Source organism: Prionailurus viverrinus, chromosome C1, assembly GCF_022837055.1.
Source record: "Prionailurus viverrinus isolate Anna chromosome C1, UM_Priviv_1.0, whole genome shotgun sequence".
Lineage (NCBI taxonomy): Eukaryota > Metazoa > Chordata > Mammalia > Carnivora > Felidae > Prionailurus > Prionailurus viverrinus.
The window spans coordinates 133,950,307-133,976,099 of record NC_062568.1 but is presented as its reverse complement, the minus strand read 5'-3'; the positions used below and the strand labels follow the sequence as shown (position 1 = coordinate 133,976,099).

Below are 25,793 nucleotides of genomic sequence, written 5' to 3'. Positions count from 1 at the left end.
CCGATCACTGGCCGTCGTGCTGGGCGGACCCCGGGACCGGTCCCCACCCCTGCTCCTCCCCCTCCGGGTAGGAAACTCCGAGGAGTGATTCACGCGTGATTCAACCGCGCCACCGAGCGCGGTGCTGCCCTTCGGTCCGGCGGCTCCAGGTGCTGCGGGGAACCGGGTCCCCCAGCCCCCAGCGCTCCCCGCCCGGTCCCCGGGTCGCCCAGGCCGGCGACCCCGACGTCCGGCCTGAGTGGGCAGGTCTTGGGGCTGAAAGCGGGGGCGCTTTGGAAGCAGTTCTCGAGGTGGAGGGAAAGGATTCTTCTCTACCGTTTGGAGACCCAGTGCTGTCCCGGCCGGTGGGAGCGGCAGCATTGACGGGGTCTAACGGCAGGTAGGGGCTCCGGGCTCGGTATTTCCCCCACGCTTCGCCCACGTGGGGCCGAGCCTCGGTATCTGCAGCCAGGTGGCCGCGTGACTCTGAGCAGGGCTCCCTCCCAGCCTTCGTCTTCTCCCCTGAAAGCAATCATACCTGGCCTTCCCACCTCACAGGGCCCTTAGCGTGGGTCTCATCCCACAAAGGTGGTGCGAATGCAGGTGTCTGCCCACAGGCCCGAAGGTCAGTTAGCGAGGCTCAGGCCAGCTCCGCTGGGGGTAGTAACTGGGGAAGAGCTGCTTCAGGCTGGCAGTTTGCCCCTGGGAGAATTCCAGCATGACATCTGCAGCCCTGTGGTTCCCGAAAAGACCGCTCTCACACCGAAGAAGAAGACTTCGTGGGACTGAGTCCCACCCAAGTGTAGAGAAACCAAAAATGAAATTAAAAAAAAAAAAAAATCAGACTTTTTTTTTTTTTTTCCCCCACTAGTCTTCAGCATTGGTTTTTGGAACCTATTTCTGGCTTCCTCTTCTGGGCTTTCCTGTAAAATTGTCAGGCGATAGGATGTTACCTTGTATTCTACTAAAGCGGCATTGTAGAAAGCCTTGTTAAAGTATTTGCCATCATTCCTTTATTATTACTCCTTAGTTGCCTCCAAGACAGACTGGAGAGGTGTTCGGGAGAAAGTAGATAGAGTCTCCGTCTCCCACTTTTTTCTAGGGAAGTCAGCCTTGCATTTGCATTTAGTGTATACTAAATACTGTATATTTCCATACAGCCCGGGAAACCGTAGCATACACTCATTTTAAAAGAAATAAAACCTCGCAAAAGTTTTGTTTTCTCCCTTTGCCTGAACTGAAATAGCACATCCAGTTCTTGTTCTTTTTTCCTAGAAGCTGAACGCTGCACTTCACCTAGAAGCTGAAAAGAACGTGGTTTCTTTTTGTGGTCTCTTCCAGCTCTATACCCCACAAAGTTTGTATTTGCAAAACGAGACCATGTGGGCCTCCTTTTTGTAGTCTCCCGCCTGAGTCATTTTCCCTAACAGATCTTTAGCCCAGCCTGGGATGTGATTCTTTGTACCGGAGTTGAAGGTACCTAGGAGAAAACGTTACACTTGCTTTCCGAGACTCAGGGAATCGTTGCTGTGTCTACAGAGTGATTGGCTCCACTCGGAGTCCCTGACTCTCCTGAAACATAAAGGGACTTAAGTGTGTCAAGGTCAGCAATTTGGCAAGAAAAGTATGTTTCACGTTAGACGGTGACACAGAAAAAATGCCTTAAAAGTTGATACATTAGAGGGGCGCCTGGGTGGCGCAGTCGGTTAAGCGTCCGACTTCAGCCAGGTCGCGATCTCACGGTCCGTGAGTTCGAGCCCCGCGTCAGGCTCTGGGCTGATGGCTCAGAGGCTGGAGCCTGTTTCCGATTCTGTGTCTCCCTCTCTCTCTGCCCCTCCCCCGTTCATGCTCTGTCTCTCTCTGTCCCAAAAATAAATAAACGTTGAAAAAAAAATTAAAAAAAAAAAAAGTTGATACATTAGATACTTATTTTGCAAATTCACCCAAATTATCAGACAGGGAAGAGAGGAATTTGTTGAGTTTCTGCGTAGGTTTTTGAGTAAATATAGAATTATATCCTTCAAGGTTTGAAAAATGCTAAAAATTTTTTACTACTTCCAAGAAAAAGAGGAAGCAGACTGGCTATAGTAAATAATATCTCTGTGATATCGCAGTCAATCAGACTGTGGCCAGACAATTTCTAGATCTCTGATGCTTGGCACTGTTAAAAGTACATTCCTAAAATTTCACTGTTGATATTTATTGCACAGAAACCAAGTGATTGTTAAAAATTATTCCCTACCCTTACACATTTTTTTTTAACCTCCTTCGGTAAACCTGAGCTTAGCAGTTACCAAAGTTCCCTCCGGTTTGGTATATCTTGGAGACTCTGAGAAGTTGGAAAAATTCTTAAACTATAATGATAATCAGGCTGGCTGGACCACTCCCTTTATGGTTAAGTCGTAGAGTATCAGAAGGCTGGCGGGGACCTCACAAACATTCTTTTAGGGATGAGGGTCCTACAAACAGCCTCACCATGCAGCTCTGGTCTTCTGACCTCAGGAACTTTTCTTTCCACAACCATACTTTCCTCTATTCCAGTGCATGGAAATAAGACTGGTTTATAAACCGTGACTTACTTGATTAATTTATTCATCCATAGGCACTCAACAATGCTCTCCAAGTAGGTATAGAGAATGTTTGCAGTTTGGGGAACTCACTGTTCTCCGGCGGAAATATCCTGATGGTTATTCCTTGAAGCGCGCATACATGGAGACTTGTGGAGCAGCTGCATAGCTTTTGCATAACCAGTGATGCACTGTGGTTGATGAGGAGTGTGAGGATGAGGGCCATGTTGCAGCCCTTCCTCTGTGCCCCCCTCGAACTTCACTGACTTGATTTCATGGAGTATTTCACTTGATTTCAACTCTGTGTTTGTTGTCTTTCTTCCCCACTAGAGCTCCTTGGGGGTAGTCAGGACTGGATTTTTCTTCTTCACATCTCTCAACCCTTTGTGCAATTACCAGCACAGGGTAGGCTTTTATACATTTGAATCAATGAAAACTTTTTTTGGAACCATGCATGCGGCCAAATATTTTCGCTGGCATTCAAGAGATGAGATTTGCCATTGAAGTTTTTCTGTCTAATGGCTGGGCGGTGAGTGTTCCATAAAGCTCAGATTGGTAAGAAAATACGAATCCATCATGGGTTGCAAGGTGTCCCTTGACAGTAAGCTCTGGCTGTCTCACTAGTGACTAATGATTCTTGCTACAGCAAGAAAATCTAATCTGGAGGAGAGGTAGCCGAAGAGCAGAAAACAAATGTGGAAGTTTGGAAATGGTTAGCAGTTTTCTAACAGCTTGGATTCTGGGGTGATTCAGAAGATTTTCAGTCATATGATGAGGCTGTTCTTGCATGGAAAGGCTTCACGACTTTTCAGAAGAAACTGCACAAAATGTATACCTCTCCAGGAAGGGGACAGGCTAAGCTTTATGATCGCAGGTGAGATTGAGAGTAATTTATGTAAAACTATTATATTCATATAGAATGGTAAAAAGAGCAATGGATCCTTTTTACCCCAAATTCAGGAAAAGGGCTAAGTCTGAGAAAAGGCCAGAGGGACTTAGGAGTGGGAGGGAACACAGAGTTCTGGAAAAAGAAAATATGACTTAGCAGAACTTAAAACAACATCTGGGAGGGTATAGTTAGTCATGGAAAAATTGGCAGTCATGATTGTGCATTTTATGAAAATAATTATGTACTAGTTCAAAAGTTAGCGTTTAGACTGAAATTAAATAGTCGAAAGCCTGTACGATGAACTCTATTATCCTCGCCATGCAAAAATACTTCTATTAGCTGTCTAAAATCATTTACAGGAAGCTTTACCAAGTACATTATCGCACAGCACCAATATTTTCAAAGCATAATTTTAGAGAAATAACTTCCAGTTCAAACCTTACACAGGATTAGTATGTTCAGCACAAAAGTATCTTTATAAACCCAAGGCTTATCAAACAGCTTGTCAACCTCCATTTCATGAGCAGTAAATGTTATTTTTATTCTGTGTGTACAATGTTGATAAACTAGATACATCCTAAACACAAGTCGTGGATATTGTTTTAGCAACAAAAAGTCATTTAAAATGAAAACCTTTAACGTATATTCTCATTAATATAGCACATATACTTTTAAAGTTTGTACATGGTATCATTTTATGTAAGCATCCCCTAATTCCCAATTTCTATAGCTCTTATGCTTGACATATGCACTAACTCAATGAACAGAAATCCGTTCAATAAATACTTGACTATCTTCCTGATGCTGAGTTCTCCCTAGACCTTGGATATACAGAATAAAACAAGGAGTCTCTTTCCAATTAAATATATGAGCACTCCTACTTACTGTCCTGGTTTTAATTGTTTGAATGACTTCCTGTCAGCATTTTGGATTGGATATAAAACAATCTTAATGTTATTTATTAATTAATTTTCTTCCATGCAAAAAAAATTTATAAGGTTAGGCATGTCATGGTCAATCCATCGGACAGGTGTCTTCAACTCAGAAAATTATCTGTAGCCTTAAAATCCATGTACTTTATCAGTTTGAAAGTATGGATGAACTTTCAAAATTTTGCACATGGAATAAAAGTCAATATCCCAATATAGAGAGCCATGTCTATAAACAGGCAAAAGATAGCTAAGTATGGGATTCCTCAAATGAAGAGTTAAAAAAAAAAATTGGTGAAATAACTAGTTTAAAAGTACTCGCATCTGGAGGCCTTGTTCTTTTTTTTAGATAATTTATTTGTTGACATTTTATAAAATAGCATAGTTTACAGATGCTGTAACGTATTAGCTCGCAATCCATCCAGTCACTTGCCGCCTTTAATGGACGATACTCCATCCTGTTACAGCAATGCCTCTTTCACACAGAGCTTGCAAGCTGGAAAGTAATTGCTGAATAAGCAAAGTTTTCTGCACATTGGAAGCATGGTTCTAGCATTCGGCTAGTTGTACTTGCCAACCTAAACCACTACCCTCTGTTATGATATTGCAGCAACTCGAAGTTCTAAATCAGCTACACACCAACCACAAAATGACTCCTCTCCCCTGTCATAAGGACCATAACAGGACATAGACTATAGAGGGAGCTTGTGGTACCATGACAGGACTGGGTTTTCAGGATTTGGTAAACTTTATAGACAGCTGTTAAATTGACCAAATCAAAAGGATGGGCCTTAAACCTGGCCCTTATTTTTAAAAATAGGTTTTGTCTTACATCTCCTATCCTTTACGGATTTGTCAACCCAGATCTTCCCGTATACAGGCTAATAAATATGTACTGAAGGATTACTGTGTGTAAGGCAAGGTACTAGGAACATTATGAGTCCTTTTTTTTCTTTTTCTTAATGTTTATTTATTTTAGAGAGTGACAGGGCGGGAGCAGGGGAGGGGCAGAGAGAGAGAGAGACCCAGAATCCAAAGCAGGTTCTAGGGTCTGAGCTGTCAGCACAGAGCCAGACCTGGGGCTTGAACTCACAAACCGGGAGATCATGACCTGAGCTGAAGCCGGATGCTTAACTGACTGGACCACCCAGGCGCCCCATGAGTACTTTTTCTAAAATATCTTGCAAGCTAGTCAGAGAGCTGAAGCAAATGTGTAAGCTTCCACAGGAGAAGGCGGGGGGTAAGTGAAATGCGACACGTCGCCATGTCTCTCACTAGTAGATTGAGAGCTCTGTGCCAGCAGTCTGCTTTATCTTTACTGGCATCCCTAGTGCCTGGTGTAGTGCCTGGCACGTAGTGTGTCCTCCACACCCATAAAGCTTTGTTTAAAGATATAGGAGATATTTGGGACTTCAAGGAGACAGTTCACTGTTTTTATTGTCTTTTTTTAAGTTTCTTTATTTATTTTGAGACAGAGAGAAAGGGTGAGGGAGGGACATGGAGAGGGAGAGAGAGAATCCCAAGCAGTCTCTGTGCTGTTTGCGTACACAGGGGTTGAACACGCAAACCATGAGATCGTGAAATGAGCCAAGATCAAAAGTCAAACGTTTAACCTGCTGAGCCTGCAGGTGTCCTGAGAGAATTCACTTTTCACTGGGATGATGAGAGAAGGTTCCCTGGAGGAAAGCATTATCTGAGCTGGATCCCAGGGGAATGGGTAAGGGGGGATGGGTAAGGGGGGAAAGGGTGAGCCAAGGGCTGAGGCCTTTGTGAGCAGAGTGGGGGCCACACACACCGGGTTTGGAGATCGTGCAGGTGACAAGTGTTGCCAAAAGGTAGAACACTGGGTCATGGGCAGCTCTGTGGGCTCCACTAAGAAGTCTGGACTTGGTTCAGCAGACGGTACCTTAAGAGGCTTACTCTTCTGGTCGTGGAATGTCAGAAGAATTGAGTCAAGGGGCATAGTGGGAATCTAACCCCCTAACCCAAATGGTGGCTGAGAAATGGAAAGGAAGGACAGCTGTAGGAAACTGTATGAAGGAAGAAGCTGCGGGACTCAGTGACTGATTGTGGGTGGGGGCAGGAAGGAGAGAGAAGAGTAAGGTCTTGGGGCAGAGAAAAATGGCGGCACAGGTCAAGATGGAGCCTGGAATGGAAGGTTGGCAGCTCAGAAGCTGTGAATTTACACATGTTGAAGGGGAGGGGCAGTGGACATCTAGGAAGAGCGCCCAGCACAAAGAGTTGGGAGCGGGGCACTAAGGCTTGCGAAGAGATTGAGGGTAGAGCTAGAAATTGGGAGACATTTGCCTAGAGGTTTGGTCAAAAATGTAAAAGTGGACAAGGTCTCCAAAGGAGGGTCTTTAGTGACAGTAAATCCCTTAGCAAGCACTAACAACCTGCTCAGCCTGGCTCAAATCAAAGGGGCATTTATAAGTTTGTGAGTCTGGGAAGCTCATAGCCCAGTGGAAGGGTTACAGAACCAGGGCCTCTGAGACTGGGTTTCTCTCTTGCTCTTGCCTGCTCTTTCTCCCACTGAAGCTGGTCTCCATTTGTGTCTGCACATGGACTCTACGTGGTAGGGCCTGGTTACTGCCAACAGTGTAGAGCAACATTCTCTCAGCTCTATATCACACCAGGGTCCAGCCATCATTCTGGGGAAGGACTTTGTCCCTATTTGGGGCATTTGTTCACTCCTTGGCCAGTCACCATTGGCAGAGGAATACTAGGCCTGGCCATGTGTCCACTCCTGGGGTCAGGGAGTGGGTCTCCTCTACTAGAAAGAACAGGTCAATAAAGTTAGCCATCAGACAGAAACAATCGCTACCAGTGGGTCTAGAACTGAGGCTGGGACATGACTGGAGGAGGAAGATGACCTAGGGAAGAAAGTAGAAGAGAGTCTGGAGAGATGGGGGAGGACAGATGGGACCCCAACACTGAAGGAGAAGAGTTTTAATAAGAGAGAAGGGGCCAGGGCACCTGGGTGGCTCAGTTGGTTAAGCATCTGACTCTTGATTTTGGCTCAAGTCATGATCTCACAGTTTGTGAGTTTGAGCCCCCGTCCAGCACTGTGATGACAATGCAGAGCCTGCTTGGGATTCTCTCTCTCTCCGTCTCTCTCTGCCCCTCTCCCAAATAAATGCTCTCTCTCTATCTCTCTCTCTCAAAATAAATAAACTTATAAAAAATTTTTAATTAAAAAAGGAAGGGACCATGGCAGCTAACAGTGAGCAGAAAACCAGTTATGTATGTAATTTTAATGGGTACTAAAAAACAACCCCAACTGCTAAAATTAACTTGGCTACCCATCTTGTCAAGTTTCTTATTTCTTTGGGTTAAAACTAGGAAGATCTACACAGCTGAATAGGGGAGAGACACATTAGGTTTCCTTAGTCATTCAGATCAATTCAATAAACTTTTATTAACCCCTTTCCTCTATGTGCTAGGCGTGATGTCAGGTGCTGGGGACACAAAAAGAAAGATGTATTCTTGCTCTGAAGATTCTGAGACGAAGGACAACCTGAAATTTACAATAAAGCACAGGAAGTGCTATGTTCCTTAATCCCATGAATGTTTATGGAGCAGCTACTATGGACTTGACTAGTGCTGGGTACTTGGGGGAGGTCCCGTCTTCTGCCTGGTCAGTGGCCAGAATCCCGATTTCACCCTCCTACCACAGTCAATGCCCCTTACTGAAGTTAGTTGTGAGGTCATTCTCTTCTGCTCTGGTCTAAGCATCATGCAGGCAGGAACATGTCTGCCTTGTTCCTGCACTGAAGGCCAGTAGCTTAGATGCTAGTATCACATATTTGCCAAATGAGAGAATAATAAACTATACATAGCCCTGACATGATGTCATTTTCGAGAATCCAGGAAACATGCAAAATAACTTTGTTCTCTCTACATTTTCTTTCTTCTTAGCTGATATCATGCCGCCAGTGGAAAAGTGAATGGTCATTTGGAAGCATTCAGCAGCCCTCAGTAGCTGTCCATTTCTATTATTTGTGGCGAGTAAAAATCACCAGAAAATACTATTCTAGCATTCTCTAGGTATTAGCTTATTTAATCCTCACAACAACCCTGTGAGATGTAGGTAGAATTTTATACACATGAGTTAACCCAAAGCCCAGAGAGGTTAAGTAGCTCACTCAGGGTTACCCAGCTGGGAGGTGGAGAGAGCCGGGATTTGACCATAGGCAGTTAGCTCCGAGGTGCACCTCCGCACCCACTATACCAGGCCACCTCTCCACAGGGCAGCGTTAAGGTGCGCACCTTCCCTGCTGCACATCCCTTTTCCTTTTTCCCAGTGTTTCCTGCCCTTGTGAAGCTGAACCTCTCTGAGGTTCCTGGCTTTGAAATACGGGGAATTTCCAATAGAAAACCATGGCAAAACCAGGCCTTAGTTGAGAATAAAGGGCGCCTTCTTTTGCTTTGTTTCCACCTCATTTAGTCCTTAATATTTTTTGACATCCAGATTTTTTTTCTCTCCGCAGTGGGGAAAAAAAAGGAGACCCTAGCCTGAAGATGTCTTTTCCCCCCGCTGACAACATGAAACGAAAGCTCTTCCCTGTTTCTGTTTTTTTTTTTTTTATTTTTTTATTTTTGGGACAGAGAGAGACAGAGCATGAACGGGGGAGGGGCAGAGAGAGAGGGAGACACAGAATCGGAAACAGGCTCCAGGCTCCGAGCCATCAGCCCAGAGCCTGACGCGGGGCTCGAACTCACGGACCGCGAGATCGTGACCTGGCTGAAGTCGGACGCTTAACCGACTGCGCCACCCAGGCGCCCCCCCGTTTCTGTTTTTCATTAAGAAATAGGGGTCATGATGATAACAAACCAGAGTTTAGGTTAGGAAGGCCCTTCTGACGTACTTCTTGCTTATGCCATAATTGAGCTGATGAGCTAGTTGAATCTAGAATCACCTCCACCTATCGATCCACCTTCCACATGCCTTTTCTTTCTTTTTTTTTTTTTTTTTAACTTTTAACGTTTATTTATTTTTGAGACAGAGAGAGACAGAGCATGAACCGGGGAGGGTCAGAGAGAGAGGGTGACACAGAATCGGAAACAGGCTCCAGGCTCTGAGCGGTCAGCACAGAGCCCGACGCGGGGATCGAACTCACGGACCGCGAGATCATGACCTGAGCCGAAGTCGGCCGCTTAACCGACTGAGCCACCCAGGCGCCCCTTCCACATGCCTTTTCTAACATGTGAATTCTCACCCTATTTGATACACATGTCCAGGCTTGAGATGGAACTTGTCGTAGAATCACTTATATTTCCACTGGTCTGTGTGTACGCTGATTTCTCCTTACTCGAGAGCCCAGAGGTGATGCTCAGGCAGGTAAGCTCCCTCCCTCGGGATGCAGAAGCCATCTCCACCTCCGTGGCCCCTCACTTGCCCACACCTTCTGCCTCCTGCTAACCCCTGAGCTTGCCTCTGGAAACAAGTCAAGTGGCCCCAGTGCCGGGGTGACAGAGGCCTTTCTTAGCTGAACAGCTACGATCTTTTTGCCTTTCCTATGTGGTCATTTCCACGTCACCTTTAAAGCATCTTAGAAAAATGTTGATGGTATCTGAGATGGTATCTTCTCCCCCCTCCCACTGGAAACATTTTTATCATTTGGCAGTCAGGTTCCAATAATCATTAAGGGCATCCACGAGGCAACACCCCCTGGGGGCAGCAGGAGCTGAGTGAGACAGCGTGTGCGATGTTAGGGGGCTACGGGGAAAGATAGGGAGAAATCTGTGTTTGTAATAGGGAGGAGTTTGGGTCTGACTCTATGACATGAACCACAGGTTCCCACCAGCTGCCCCCGAACACTCCCAAGAGGTACTTCGGGGTATGTGAACACTTAGTCCCCATACCCGAGGAAGTCACTTTGCCTCTTTTTATGTGGGGCAGAAAGGTTGTGTTGTAACTGGGGATATTACTCTAATGCTATCAGGCAGTACTCACACTCTGATTCCCGGTGGCTTTTTAGCCCAGTGGGGCAAGGATGGTTACCGCACTCACGCCGTGATGGGTACCAAGAACATCAGGTGTGTGAGAGATGCCATTCCCGTGGGTCTTTCACAGAGAGTTCCACCCACCCTGAGTTACCCAAGAGAGCTGCTCCCTACAGCGCAGCCTCAGCTCTCGCTGCCACGCTATTTCCTGATAGTATCTGGTGCCTCTCCAGATAGCCTCCACTTCTCTCTGCCTCTGCTTTGATCTCTAACCTCGGTAAGCTGGATCTGACATCGGCTCCATAAAAATCTGGTCCTGGACCTCTGACCAGGAACTTTGTGTCACTAAAGAAGTGTGCATGCAGGCTCCTTGCTTCCTTCTGTGCCTGTGACCGGTTGGGCAGGGCACTAATTCTTTAAGTCAGCATTTCAAAGAGAAGATTAAGAACAAGTTAAGCCTTTAGTTCAAAAAGTTCAGTTAATCCTAGAGCAAAGCACACTGGGTTTTGAGGCCATGTGAAATAGCCAAGCCTTAAAGTCAACAGTGGTCATGGAAAAGTCACACGCAGTCCTTCCACTAAGAGGGAGAAATTTATATGGTGAGTGTGTGTGTATGCGTGTGCACGTGTGTGCACAAGCTGTTTGATTTCTCAGGGTTTTCCTTTTCCTATCTGTAAAATGGGCACAATGAATCAGTGGTCTAGATGTCCTATCCTCTGTTTTGCTATCTTAGAGACGGATGTGTGGGCCAGAGCTTTTCTTCCTGGCTGCTACATGCTTGTTGTATCAAATAGTTACTATTTCCAATTTTTAAAAAAAGTTTTAAATTGACATTTGTCTTCTTCTAAGGATTATATAGTTTATAGTTTCTGTGAACATACTTCCTAAACTGACTTGGTTCAAAGCATCCAGTGGTTCCAGACATAAACTGGTTATGCGAGCTGGAGACCAAACTGGAATTCACTCAGATATTAGGGGCCATTTACTTGTGGGTCTGCTCATTTTATCTTGGCATTGGCACATGCAGTATTATGGTTATCACGGTATCAGCAATACCCATGATTTACTGAGGTCCAGACATGCAGTGGCGCACAATGGGTGCACAGCTCTCGGGGCAGATAAACCTAACCAGGTACACCGGTAGGACACATCACTCAGAGCGGGGAGGCTTGCTGGCAGCTGATTGCATGACAAGGTCTGCACCTGTTCCTTAGTGCCCATCTCTTTCCAAGGTCAGCGGGAGGTGCTGTTCCGGGAGGAAGAGAACTTGAGAGGGAACAGCTCAGAAAGTGAAACACAGAGCATTTTCTGCGACTCTCCTACGTGCCTGTAAGACTCTTCTGCGAAAACTCACTGGGTTCTCCCTTCACCTAAAAGCTCCTGAAACCTCCATTCTTCAAAGTCTTCTTCATCAAGAAGGGATGTTCACAGAAACTATAATCCTTAGAAGAAGGTAAGTGCTAATTTAAAACGTTTTTTCACAAAATGTTTCACAAAACGTTTCACAAAACGTTTTTCACAAAAGATAGCAAAACAGAGAATAGGACATCTGGACCACTGATGCATTGTGCCCATTTTACAGATAGGAAGAGGAAAACCCAGAGAAATCAAACAGCTTGTGTGCGTGCACGGGCATGCACACGCGCACACACACACACACACCATATAAATTTCTCTCTCTTAGTGAAAGGAGTGTGTGCAACTTTTCCATGACCGCTTTTGATTTTAAGACTTGGCTATTTCACTTGGCCTCAAAACCCTGGACAAGCTGGTGGTCTCTCCCCAACACCCACCTCTGAACACTCCCCTCTTTGCGAAGCACCATCTAAATGAGTAGGTTTTCATTTGCCCGAACACTTCATAAATAAGTAATTGTTTGGCTCGTATTGATGAACTTTTGCATCTAGATCATCAAGATTTAGCCACAATAACCATGTACTGGGATGATCTAATTTACGTCTGATGAAAATCCTGGAGAGGAGGTGCTGTGATTTCCCCCGTGAGAAAACTGAAGCGTAGCAAGGCTAAAGTAACCTGGTCAAGATCACTCACTGGGACGAGGCCGAGCTCACTCTCAAACCAGGTTGTGCAGCTCCAGAGCGTGTACAGTTGAGCACGACCCAGCCTGCTAGCACCTCATCCTGGGCACTCACTCTGCGCCCGCTCAGGGCCGGGTGCTGCGGGGAACCGGGGAGAGCAAGATGTTCCCCCTGCCCTCACGGGGGCCCAGGGAGGTGAAGGCAGCAGTGTGTGCTATAACATGGGAGATGCCGTGCTAAGTCCGTGACCCAGGAAGGACAGAAAGTGCTGCAGCGGCCTGAGAAAGGAGTCCTGAGTTCTCCCCGGGGAACTGTTTTATCTTTTCAGTCTCACCTGGCTAACTTGAATTTTTTGTGTATTGAAAGGATGACTCAGACTTTGTAAACTGGGAGAAAGTACCTATACAACAAAACAAAACAAAATAGAAAAAAAAAAAAGACTTTATGGCTTTAAATAAAACCCCTTGTTTGCCTCCCCTGGTGAGTGGCAGGTAGTCTGGGACGCCCTTCTGTTTATTCTGTTTGCCTTTTTCTTGTATTGTCTGTTCTGCCCAACGGTGAAATTTAGCTTCCTTCAGCAGCTAACTTCATTGCCTTGCAAGGCATTAACCTTGATAGAAAATTTTCTAATTAACGCCGAGGAGGAAGGGCAGGCTCTGAAGCCTTTCCTGCCCTCCCATACCTGTTCAACGACTCCGGCAGCTTTCTTTGGCAAGCCAGAGAAGCAAACAAACGGAAAATCCAACCCGTCTTCAAGTTTATCCCAAAACGGTTGTTGGATTAATGTATGAGGTGGACTTGACTGCTCCAGCCAGTGACGGTAGTGACAGTGTTTTGAGCTTATAGACAAAGCCTAAACCTTCAGTGATGTCTCCGGGTGTTGAAAGTAACAAAACCCCTTAGGGAAGTGTCATGATTAAAATACCACTTGGGAATGGGCCTGAGCGGACTTTTTTTTCCTTGACAAATTCACTGAGAACGAGGCAGCAGGAAGCCATGGGTGGGGAGGGGGTGAGCAGATCTACCCTGGGTCAGAACAGAGGAGAGGTGCTTCCTGGGCAATCGGGCTGAGCTCCAGGCTGCAAGTCTGGGTGAGGGTGAAGGGTAAGGAAGTCCCCCACCCCAAGCAGGCTTCCAGCAGCCCTTATTCTTTCTGGAAAACATAAACAGATTGAGGGCTCTGTACAAATTGCTACACGATACCCAACATCCTGTGTCTGAGTAAATGGACATGGCTAGCTCAGGCCTTGATTGTGCTTCAAAATTTAACCTCTCAGGGTGCCTGGGTAGCTCAGTCAGTTAAGCGTCCAGCGTCCAACTTCGGCTCAGGTCATGATCTCACAGCTCCCGCGTTTGAGCCCGGAGTCAGTTTCTGTGCTGCCCATTCAGAGTCTGGAGCCTGCTTTGGCTTCTGTGTCTCGCTCTCTCTCTTTGCCCCTCTCCTGCTTGTGCTCTGTCTCTCAAAAATAAGTAAACATTAAAAAAAATTAAAATAAAATTTAACTTCTCAAGGCAAACAGATATGTAGGGAAGCAGAGATTCTATACCAAGGATGTTCGGGTTTGGGCATGACTTATTCTCTCTTAGGAAACAGAAACGTACCTTCACTTTTAAGATAACAACAGTACTGTCCCAGGACAGCATAATACCAGGAAAAACAAATATCTTAAATAACAAATAGAGTCTTCATTTCCCCTTATCGGTCCAGAGGAACACATTAAAAAAAAAAAAAAATTTGCAATGTAAGAAGTCTTGTCCAGACGTATTTTCCCCCTAAATATTAATAAATCAAAAAGTAAATTATGGTACTAGACTATTTAAATTAGGTATAGTTTTGCAAGGCATTAATATAAAAGGAAGAAATTAGAGTCAGATATACTGGGCTCTACTCCCTTCCTTCTTCCAGAAGGAAAGGACTGTGAGGCCTCCCCAGCCCCACGGGACCGTTCGAACTTCCTCAGGCCTCAGCAGAGCAGTGCAGGGTCCCATCTTGTGTCTGTCTGGTGGCTCCAGGGAATTTCCTCAGCTGCTTTCCTGCCCGAACTTCTTTCTTTTTTTTACTCATTTAAAAAAAATTAAGACTTTGTTTTTTTTTAAGAGCAGTTTTAGGTTGACAGCAAAATTGAGCAGAAAGTACAGAGATTTCCCATAGGCCCCAGGGCCCCCCCACATGCACAGCCTCCCCCATTGCGAACATCCCCACCAGAGTGGTACGTTTCTTACAACAGGTGAACCCACACTGACACATCGTTGTCACCCAAAGTCCGCAGTGCACATTACGGTCCACTCATGCTGGTGTGCATTCTACAGGTTTGGATAACTGTGTAATGGCCTGAATCCATTATTATGGTGTCATACAGAGTATTTCACTGCCTTCAAAACCCTCTGTGTTCTACTCACAAAAATAGGGAATGTTTCATGCATTCGTGTGTCATTCTTGCAGGGGGGCCAAGCTAATCTTCTCTGTATGGTTATAGCTTTAGGACATGGGCGGCCGAAGAGGGCACTGAACTTCTTATGAAGCAAAACCAAAAAGACTCACCCTTGTTGAAAATCAGCCCTCAGTGACTGGAAGGCTGCAGAGTTGGCTCAGGTCAGCTTTGTGTTGCTCTGACCGGTATTGCCACCCCTTTGCCCTGGTGGGGAAACCAATCTCCATCGTCTATGTGAATCTGTGGAGGACTCAGGTCCCTGGCAGCAATTTCTGGGTTTGGAATTGCATGGATTCGCCAGTCTTCCTATGCTGAGGGCAGGTTCATTGCTTTTCTAATAAAATGTTCATAGCTCTGGTTCCAGGCAGAGAATTGGCACACAGTAAGTGTTTGTTGAGTTCAACTGAGTAAACTAGAATTCAGGGGAGAAATATCATTGTTCTTTATAGTAATATCTCTATTAATGAAGCAGGTGTGTCCCTAGTGCATGTTGTGTAATTGCCATTAACGTGTCCGGCAGAGCCAGGAATAACAGAGGAAGTGGGAGTTTCGGTTTCTCTGTGACCACATCCTTCCAGGACATTCCCCCTTCCCTCTCCTCCAGATAGAGTGGATGGTATTGCTCTGGCTCATGTGAAGGGTTGAGGGGTTTCTATTCATCTGCAGTGCTTAGAGTAGTGCCTGGCACACTGCAAGTGTTCAGTGAATTTCTGTGGAATCAATGAATAAACCATGGTTCCACACCCCAGCAATGGGAGGGCCTTGGGAAGCTGCAGCCTGGGCAGTGCTTTTGCTGTTCTGGAATTAGACCCATGAGAGTCCAGACACACAGCCATCCACCCTCTGCCAGAGCTGGGGCTGATTCTATCCTGTTTGGCTCCTTAGCTGCTGCTTTCAATCTCCATTCTTCTAGACGAGCTTTATTAGAATGAGTTGTATCTACAGGAAGCAAGTTCTGTTTACCTTCTGAATCTTCTACTTTGCAATCCAACCATGCATTATGATTCTTTAATACTCCCTTGGAGTTCATGCTTCCTGGATTTCAGCCCATTCCGATGGCCATCTTCCTCACTTTCCTAAAAGTGCTTTAATATATTTGATAATATATTTGATAAAATATATATGATATTTGTTGTCACGGATGAGCAGGAAAAAGTCCTTTGTGCCACCTAATCCTCTTTAATCAGTGGCCTACAGCAATACTTTCAAGATCTCCTTTCCCCACCCCATCCTACCCACCACCATATTTGCAGCCTATTCACCACCCCATTGTTGATTTCTGAATAGTGTATTTCCCATTAGATTAGGGATTGATCCTTCTCTGTCCAGCCCTGTATGGTAGGGGAGTACATTTCCCAGGCTCCCTTTTAGCTTCTTCGCATAGTCATTGGGAAGAAGTGGTAGGAGACTGATGGGCAACAGGAAGGGAGAAGCCAGGGTATCTCTCTCCATCTCTAGCTCCCACTTTGGTCAGCACGCCCCCTGTCAGCTGCACCTCCTCCGTGGACCCAGCATGGCAGTTCTATCCCTGGGATCTGGTAACACTACCTGTTGTGCCTCCATCCCTAGGGATAGTGGCAGATGTTTGCTTGTGTTCTTCTTGAGATTGCTTCCCTGTGTCCTCTTTGGTTTCTTAGCTCTTCCATGATCTCTGTAACCAATTCCATGTATTAAAAAAAATGTTTATTTACTTTTGAGAACGAGAGAGAGAGAGAGGGAGAGAGAGGGAGAGAGAGAGAGAGAGAGGACCATGTGGGTGGGGGAAGGGCAGAGAGAGGGGGAGACAGAGGATCCAAAGTGGGCTCTGTGGTGACAGCAGAGAGTGTGACACGGGGCTCAAACTCATGAACCGTGAGATCCTGACCTGAGCCTAAGTCGGACGCTTAACCGACTGAGCCACCCAGGCACCCCATGTAACCAATTCCCTGTATTAAATCCAGTCTGGCTTGAGACACCTAGAGTGGTTTCTGGTTTTTGACTAGACTCTAGTAGATACAGCATGCAAATACTACTGCTGACTTCATGTGAACTCCTCACTTTTCTTCTGACTCCTCTGTGGACTGAAGCACTTACCTCACAAGGTGTTGTCATAATAAGTTGTTTGTGGAAGATCTCTGAGATCCTGGAGTGGCTGGTAAATTATAAGCAAGTGCAATATGTCATTAATTAGCTTTCATCCAAATACTCTGTGCATGCTAAAGAAGGCTTAATTTCTATTCTTTTTGGAGGGACTATTTGAAAAGTCCCTGGTTGAAGAGGCTGCAGCACTCCCTTGACAATGCTTTGGCTTGCCTTCTAAGCCTGGAGGCAGTTGTGGTACCTGACTTGTCACTCACTCAGTGCTGGGTCACCTTGCACCTGTCCCAAAGCCATTCATCCTCTCAACTTTGGGTTCCAGTGGGCACCCAAACCTATATTTAGGGTAGCTGTCCCAAGGGACCCGGCAAATGACTCAGGGCTGCAGGTTTGGGTGGAGCATGGCTTTGAGGGCTGGGTACACCTGGATTTGAATCCCAGCTTTGCATCTCCTGAGATGTGTAAGTTTGGAAAAATTACTTCACTTCTTTAAATCTCAATTTTTGTTTAATGTCAAATGAAGAGAAGAAAGTTTCACGTCAGGCTTTACATTAGATGGTTGCCTCAAAGAAAAAGATCTATCTTAAGGCCCCAACCAGAGTTTACAAATATTAAGACTTGGCTACTGAGAGTTGGATCTTCTCCTTTCCCATCAACACAGTATGTAAAGTAATACATGTTCTGTATGGTCTGTGGAGAATCCCAAACCCGCCCCTGTCCAAATCCAGATAGGCTCGGAAGTAACCTAGAACCTAAGACTTTTTATTTTTATTTTTTTATATTAAAATGTTTATTTACTTATTTTTGAGAGACAGAGAGTGCATGCAAGCAAGGGAGAGGCAGAGAGAAAGGGAGACAGAGAACCCCAAGCAGGCTCTGTCAGCACAGAGCCTGATGTGGGGTTCGAACTCATGAACTGTGAGGTCATGACCTGAGCCAAAATCAAGAGTCAGAGGCTTAACTGACTGAGCCACCCAGGTGCCCCAAACCTAAGACTTTTTAAAGAATACAATAATTATGTTTCTGATAAAACATCAGCCTCCTTAATTTATTTCTTGTCTGTGTTTATTCACCTTGCCTATTTATTAAACATGTTTGATTTCTTATTCTTTGCAAGTAGGATATGAAAAGGAAGAGATAAGGAATGTTTAACTTTGGATAGCTCTGATTTCACACCTGGTAAATATTGGATGGTGTTGACAGGAATCCAGGTCCTGAACGTCTGATCTTGAGGGACTAGGCAAGAGTCTTTCATTATGAGATGTAGTCTAAGCTCTGGCTTGACCCAACTCTAAGTTGGAGGGCATCACATCGGCGTTATGCTTTTGTTTTGAGCTCCCTTGAAAGGAATTGATTTCTGCTGTTTGGGGGGAATGGGCAAAATATGCCACTAACTTAATTTTATTTAATAACTCTGTTAAATGGTTTTAGCCAGTGCTTTCACTATTTAAAAGGGAAAATGTAAGCCAGTCAACCCACATTATGATCTAAAAAGCAAACCCTGTTAGATGAATGGGAATGTGGAGGAGGAGGTATTCCTCATCTCAAACTATCCTACCAAGTGCTGATTTGCATAGATTTGAACCGCCTGGCTGGGAAAGAAACTGGGGCACAGCTTTGTCAATGAGGTATCAGAGATCTAAAGACAGATGTTCTCAGATGAAGAACCTCAGAACCTCAACTCTCGTCAAAGAGGGACTTTTGCCATAGGAGGTGGTCAAGGGACTTTTGGGGCAGCTGAAAGAAGCCTTTCCCCTTCTTGCCCTTTGAGGAGTCAGGGGAAGGGTGGGCCAGGTGGTGTGAGGAATTGCTGGTCTGTCAGAATACATATAGCTTAAATAGCAGCAGAGTCAAAGTTCTTCTGACTCTGAAACAATAATTCGAAAAGCAGCATGTCTCTGGGGACTGGTCCTAAAGAAGCCCCCAATGAGAATACAAGGAAAGCCCAGGTAAAATCGCCCTTATGTAGGACAGATGTGATCAATGTGCTTAGCTTCTCTTTTCAGCTTTCTTGCCCAGCCTGCAGGTTTGCAAAGGAGCCTTTGGAGAACATGTGTGGTCATATGTTCACTCTCATGGGCCTAAACCAGGCAGCACCCAATTGAGCCTTTTTCATTCTGCAATCTTTCTATTAAGTACTCTGGATTCTTCTTACCTGAATTTAAATAACACTTATCTCTTTCTAAAATGCTATGTACATATTTTTAATTTTGTTAAATGATTGTCCACCCTCTAGGACTATAATTTCCTTGAGAATAGATATCTTTGTGTGTTTTATTTGCCCACATATGTCCCAGCACTTAGAACAGGGCTTGAAACATAGCAGATCTTCAATAAATATTTGTTGAATGCGTGAGTGAATAAACCACAATCCTGGTTTCATATTTTCAGTATATCAGAAGGCTAATAATAGACACTTACATTTAAAAAACATTCAAGAGTAAGTAAAAATTCAGCTCAGTATCTTTTCCCTCTCTATACCTATAGTCTACACAGCTGGTTGGACCTGTGTAGATTCCAAGTTGGATATCCCAGCCAGATTAGAACAGGATTCTTTGTGGTCACTCTGGAGATAGTACTGGAAGGCAGTGGAATTTGGGGACACAGAGGGCTCTCAATAGGAGGGAGACACTAGCTGGACTTAATGAATTTGCCACTTGAGTAAGTCGTATAGACCGGGAAACACAATTCATTTATGTGCTTCATTATGTAAATGAACTCCATGCTTAAAAATTCGTAAGAGACTACTATCTCTAATCATAAATTCAATTAACTTACCAGGCTGGAAAAACAGAATTCAGGCAGACAAGATAATCAAGCCAAGCTTACTACATTGGTCTCTCCCATTGGAAAACTGAACAGGAAGGCAATGATCAGCTTAGTAATGCTGGATTCAGAGCCAGGTATCTTAGTTCTAGAACTCAGATGTTGGAGCCCACACTCTGAGGGCTGATGTGTGTTTCTCCACAACTGGGCACTCTACACCCCCATTGGCCTCCATTCTACTTCCAGTCAAGACACCCTCTGGTCTCTTGGGATGGTGTGTGGATGGGCCAGCCAGATTCTGAAACTTCCCCTTTTCTGTGCTTCTGTAGGTGATTAACACATTCCATGAAATATGTTCATGCTTCAGTCAAGTCTTGGTCTGGCCTGGGAATCATTCCATCTCACTACTTCTTAGATTAAATATGCATGCAGATCATATTTTTTGAGTGTTTGCCCCATGCTGACCAATCCAAATGGTTCTTCTGCAACCCACTGGATGGTTTGACTCTTCAGAAGTTATGCATTTCTGTCGTTTCCAAATGTTTGGAATATCCCTCTATATCCCCTATTCACTGTCTTTGCCTATCAAGTAAGCTCCAAATACTGATGGATCTGCCCTCCTGAGCAGCCTCTCCCTCAGAGAGCAAAGCGATGACTCTCTGAGCCAAACCTTCTGGTCCCTGATGATTAGTTTCTTCCTATAAATCAGTAAGTTGTCTTTTGAGTGTATATGACCACCTCCAGTGAAGTGAACTCCCCTCTAGTGAGTTCAGCTTGTTCCTCTAGAGCTTGATCATTCCTGGCACATTGGAAAGTCACCACAGGATTGAGAGATGTGGCCTGAAGGAAGCTCACATTAGTGGCTGTCTCTGCATGGGTTCCCCACCCATTCCCACACCACAGCCTCTCTCGCATAAATCCACCCACCTTTAGAGCCCCTAAGCCCCTGCGCAGCGGATCCACCCTGTAGTTTGGGGCCCAGCCCATGACTTTTGGGAGGTGAAAAGCTGAATTAGCAAGATGACAGATAGAATGATCCAGAAAATCCTGTCCTTCTGGGAAGTCACTGGTCTCACACCAACTCTTGAGAAATGTGTCCCTATGATCCCAGCCAAGAAACCTATTAAGTTCATGTTCTGAAACCTGTGAAGCTAAGGACCCCAAGCCCGGGGGCCCCTCCATGGGCAGCACCAGTGTGGGAGAGCCATTTTTACCACCCTTACGACAACGGGGCCACTGAGTAATGTTTAGAACAAAGCTTTGATGATGCAGAATAACTGACACACTCTCCACATTAATGAAAGTAAATTCAATTACATTAGTTATACTTTACATGGTTTTGTTTATTAAAACTAGGAAATGGACAATACACTTTGGAAAAAAAACATTAAGCAAGGCTTGAAATAACAAGAGATTTCTTCAAATAATTCCGTTTATAATACCAGGGCTATCCAATAGAAATATAATCCACACCACAAATGTAATTTAAAATTTTCTAGTAGCGATATTAAAAAAGTAAAAACAATTTCCCTACCTACTTTTGTCATATCCTAGTAATAAACTATGAAAAAGGTAAAAAGAAACAGGTGAAATTAATTTCAAGAGTATGTTTTTCCAGTCCTGAGGAGAACGTGCCTCCTCCCGGTTGGGCAGATAAACCTTCATCCTAACATATGGAATCATGGACCCTAAGGCAAGACTTGTCTACATTCATCACCGACAGCGGGGGACATTCAGGACTGAATCTTGGCACAAAGAATGATTAACAGCTGTGGGGACCAGAGGTAGCAGGTGAAAAAGAGCCCGTAACCAAAACTTCTGACTTCATTTGGAAAATGTGGTCCTAACTTAAAAGTGAGATTACTTTCCCTTTTCACTGCTTTGCCAAATTAACTCCTTTGAGAAGAAAAGCCACGTTATTCTTTTTTTTTAATGTTTATTTTTAATGTGTATTTTTGAGAGAGAGCACGTGAGGGCACATGAGTAGGGGAGGGGCAGAGAGAGGGACAGAGGATCCGAAACCCACTCCAAGCTGTCAGCAGAGCCCCCCGACGCGGGGCTTGCTCGAACTCACCAACCACAAGATCGTGACCTGAGCCGAAGTCACTCAACCGACTGAGCCACCCAGGCGCCCCCCACGTTATTCTTTTTATTGCAACTTGTCCGTAGGCTGCTGTAGGAATGACCGTACATAGTAAGACAAATTGGATCTCGATAATTGTGAGAGCAGCTTGCCTGCAGCTTGGCTGGCATTCATGGCCTTCCTTTTGATACAAGATCAAGCACTTACAAAGCACATGTTGTGGGACCGACAGGGTGTACTGGACCCTGTAATGTATAAAGAAAAAAACCAAGCCCTTGTCATTTTGCCGAAGTTAGGCTTTTTTAGAAAACAATACAATATCTAATATAATGCTAATTATGTGGCATGCACGCTACATGTAATAAAGGTTTTGAGGAGAGAAAAAAATATGTTTCACTCAACCAATACATCCAAAACATTATCATTTCAATATGTAATCATATAAAAATTATTAATGAGGTATTTTATATTCTGGTTTTTGGGAGTTTTGTTTTTTCTACCAAATCTTCAAAACTCAGTATAATTTATACTTCTAGAACATCTCCATTTAGACCAGCTGTATTGCAAGTTCTCAATAGCCACATGTGGCTGGTGGCTACTATGCTGGACAGTAATGAGACCCTTCCATCCCACAAACTTTTTTTTTTAATAATGTTCATTTATTTTGAAGGAGAGAGAGAGACAGAGCATGAGCAGCAGAGGGGCAGAGAGAGAGGGAGACACAGAATCTGAAACGGGCTCCAGGCTCCATGCTGTCACACGGAGCCCGATGTGGGGCTTGAACCCATGGACCGTGAGATCATGACCTGAGCCGAAGTCAGATGCTCAACTGACTGAGCCACCCAGGCGCCCCCACAAACTTTCTAATTAATTGAGATTCCGTGGTTTTGAACTCAAAGAAGGCATTATTAATTTACCTTGACCTGGGCTTCTGGGCACAGATGACAAAGCTCATGTTAATAATGTGCTAACGATGGGGCGCCTGGGTGGCGCAGTCGGTTAAGCGTCCGGCTTCAGCCAGGTCACGATCTCACAGTCCGTGAGTTCGAGCCCCGCGTCAGGCTCTGGGCTGATGGCTCGGAGCCTGGAGCCTGTTTCCGATTCTGTGTCTCCCTCTCTCTCTGCCCCTCCCCCGTTCATGCTCTGTCTCTCTCTGTCCCAAAAATAAATAAAAACGTTGAAAAAATAATAATAATGTGCTAACGAGCTACACCCTGGGGTTGTCCCTGGAGTATTCCTGCTTCTGTTCTGTTTTGCAGACACAGCCAGAGTGATCCCTATAAAGTCTAAATTAGATACCATCACTTCTCTGCTCAGAACCTTTCCACGGCTTCCTAGCTCAGTCTTCTCATGGCTTACAAGGCCCCACACAGTAGAGCCCCTGCCTACATTTCTGTCTCATTTCCTGCCTGTCCCTCATTTGCTCAGCCACACCATTTGTTGCTGTTGCTTGACCTTGCCAGCACACTCTTGCCCCAGGGACTTTGCACTTGCTCCTCCCCTTCTGCCTGGAACACTTTCCCCCCACAACTTCCCAGAGTTTACCCTGCACTTTCTGCACAAATGTCACTCATCAGAGGAGCCTTCCCTGGCCATTCTATACACTTGCCCTTAAAGAGGGTTTCTCTTGAGGCCCCCTTCTTGTCATCCTGCATCCCCACCCGCTTACTACCTGCCTTATTGCTTTTCATGGCACTTGCTTATTTATTAGTTAATTTTCTGTCTTCCCCAGCCCCACCCTACTCAAATGTGAGTTCTATGAGGGCAGGGACTTTCTCTGTTTCTTTTGGAGGCACTGAAGCCCCAGCGGCAATGGTATCTGGCACATAGTAGGTGCTTAACAAACACTGGTGAGTAAAGGAAAGAATCCAACTTGGCAAGAAATGCTTATAGGAATAGGAATCACAGGCTTTCATAACAATAATAGATTTATATTTAAGATCCTTATTTGAGTTCAGTCTTGGAACTAAGCAAGTGTTCTCCTGGTGGTGAGTAACTCACCTGAACAGAAAGGCAATGGCCTCTCATCCAGGTCACCCCGTCCAGCTGGGGTCTCTCTCTCCATGACCTCCTTATTGCTCTTATCACTTCTCAGCTGTTACAGGCCTGGATTAGACACACTGTTTTTATTTGATGAACCATAAACTGACAGTCACCTAACGGCCCTAGATGTGCTGCTTTGCCATGTTGCCTGCTTATAGCACCTCAGATTGCTTAAAACTAGATCAATAATCTCAGTCAAAGAATTCCTGTCCCATGAGTATCTGACTGCCCTTCTCTTCATCAGTATTTAGATACATTCCCATCAGGAGTGCGAGGTGGGGGTGGGGTGGGGGTGGGAAAGGCTCCATATTCGTTCTTTAGGTCTCTGGAATTCACAATTATTTTCCTGTCTGGGTTGGGTGTGCACAGACACAGCCATCAGCGGCTCCTAGCTCCTTCGTGCCTCTCAGGCTCCTGCGTTTCCTTTGTTCTGCTTTGGGGCAGATCGAGGGAGCTGCCTCAGAACCCACCATTTAGCGGGATTTATAAAAAGCCCTCCTGCATTAACTCTGTAAGGTTGTGTAGTATCTACCCTAATTAGTCTATATTCTCACAGGCTCCCCCCGCCCCGGCCCCCAGGGCCTACGGCACAGAGCTGTGAAGTCACTGGGCAGGGGTGGAATGAGACCAGTGGCCATGGGATGGACGACGTCACCAGGATCCAACCTGAACGTCCCCCAAATGCGCCAAAGACATCATGTTCTCACCGGGTGAACCATGAGAACTGTAACCCACCGGGCTTCTGATGTGTTAGCTGTGACATTGGACCAGTGTGAGCCCACAGAGGTCTGCACGCTTGGAACTACTCAGAGGGATCGTTAGGAAACACAGCCGCAAATGCTGCCACTCAACCCAGCTTCAGCGCGTGATGAAACGTGTGCTCCAGGGAGGTGCGGAAGAGAGCGTCGTCTTCTTGATAAGCGTTCTTACTTTACAGTGACAGTGTAGAGTAAACGCACAGTGAATTCTCACTAGTTGTAGGACAAACCTAAAAAATCTTTTTATATAAGGACATAGAAAAATGTAATGGCCACAGGCCATGAGAAACAGCCTGTCAGGATTAAGCAAATTATTCAGAATTTATTTGAAGCTGTGAGAGCCATTCCTTTTTTGCACAGCTGAGTCATGGTGTAATTGTCAGACATTCTGTGAGCACACTGAGCAAATTTCTCCCTGCTATTCTCTATCCTATATGCCGTTTGTTTCTTTAATAGTAGTAATTATAGGGGCGCCTGGGTGGCTCAGTTGGTAAGGCGTCTGACTTCGGCTTAGGTCATGATCTCGCGTTTTGCAAGTTCGAGCCCCCTGCCAGGCTCTGTGTGGACAGCTCAGGGCCTGGAGCCTGCTCCAGATTCTGTATCTCCCTCTCTCTCTGCCCCTCCCCTGCTCACACTCTGTCTCTCTCCCTCCCCCAAATAAATAAACATTAAAAAAATTTTTTTTTAAATCATAGTAATTATACATTTGTTTTTTTGTTTCTTACCTGTATCCCTGACAAGACTATAAAGTCCACAAGGCAACAGAACATTATGTATTTTATTCACCAGTGTGTACCCAAGAACAAGTACCATACCTAGCCCCTGGAAGTTTTTAAAAATAATACTGACCACTAATAATATAAATTGAATGAATAGATCAGTGTCAGTCTTTCAACAACATGTTTCAACAAAACGGCCAAATCAAGATAAAACATTGTCCACAAGTCACTGTTGTAGATATCAATTTCCAAAGTGTAAACTATTTTTGAAAGAGATAATCAACTAATCCAATCCAGGAGTTAAAGCATGTTAATTCTTGAGAACAAAGTGATTCCAACTAGGCGAACAGTGATTTGTGTTCCAGAATTTTATATTCATGTAACGCAGGTGTCCCCCACTATCTGAAAGTAGAGTGTTCTGGTGAAACTTTCATAGGCCCAAATGGCATAAAGCCCAGTGTACCTGCCGCTAATTTAGGTCTTTCTTAAAAGTCGAGTGGTCTTTCCTAAACTTTCAGAAGGGAGGGGATACCTGTATTGATTTATTAAAGTTCACAAACTTTGTCA

The 25,793-nt window shown here is 45.0% G+C and overlaps 1 long non-coding RNA gene and 1 other non-coding gene across 2 annotated transcripts; one reads left to right on the top strand and one right to left on the bottom strand.

Moving 5' to 3' along the window:
* Positions 1 to 47: 47 nt before the first annotated feature.
* On the top strand, positions 48 to 25,093 carry LOC125172438 (uncharacterized). Its single transcript, XR_007154725.1, has 3 exons — positions 48 to 379; positions 11,543 to 11,763; positions 24,306 to 25,093. It is a non-coding gene; the product is annotated as an uncharacterized LOC125172438 (long non-coding RNA).
* On the bottom strand, positions 14,750 to 14,856 carry LOC125174209 (U6 spliceosomal RNA). The gene has a single exon (XR_007155333.1). It is a non-coding gene; the product is annotated as a U6 spliceosomal RNA (small nuclear RNA).
* Positions 25,094 to 25,793: the final 700 nt, after the last annotated feature.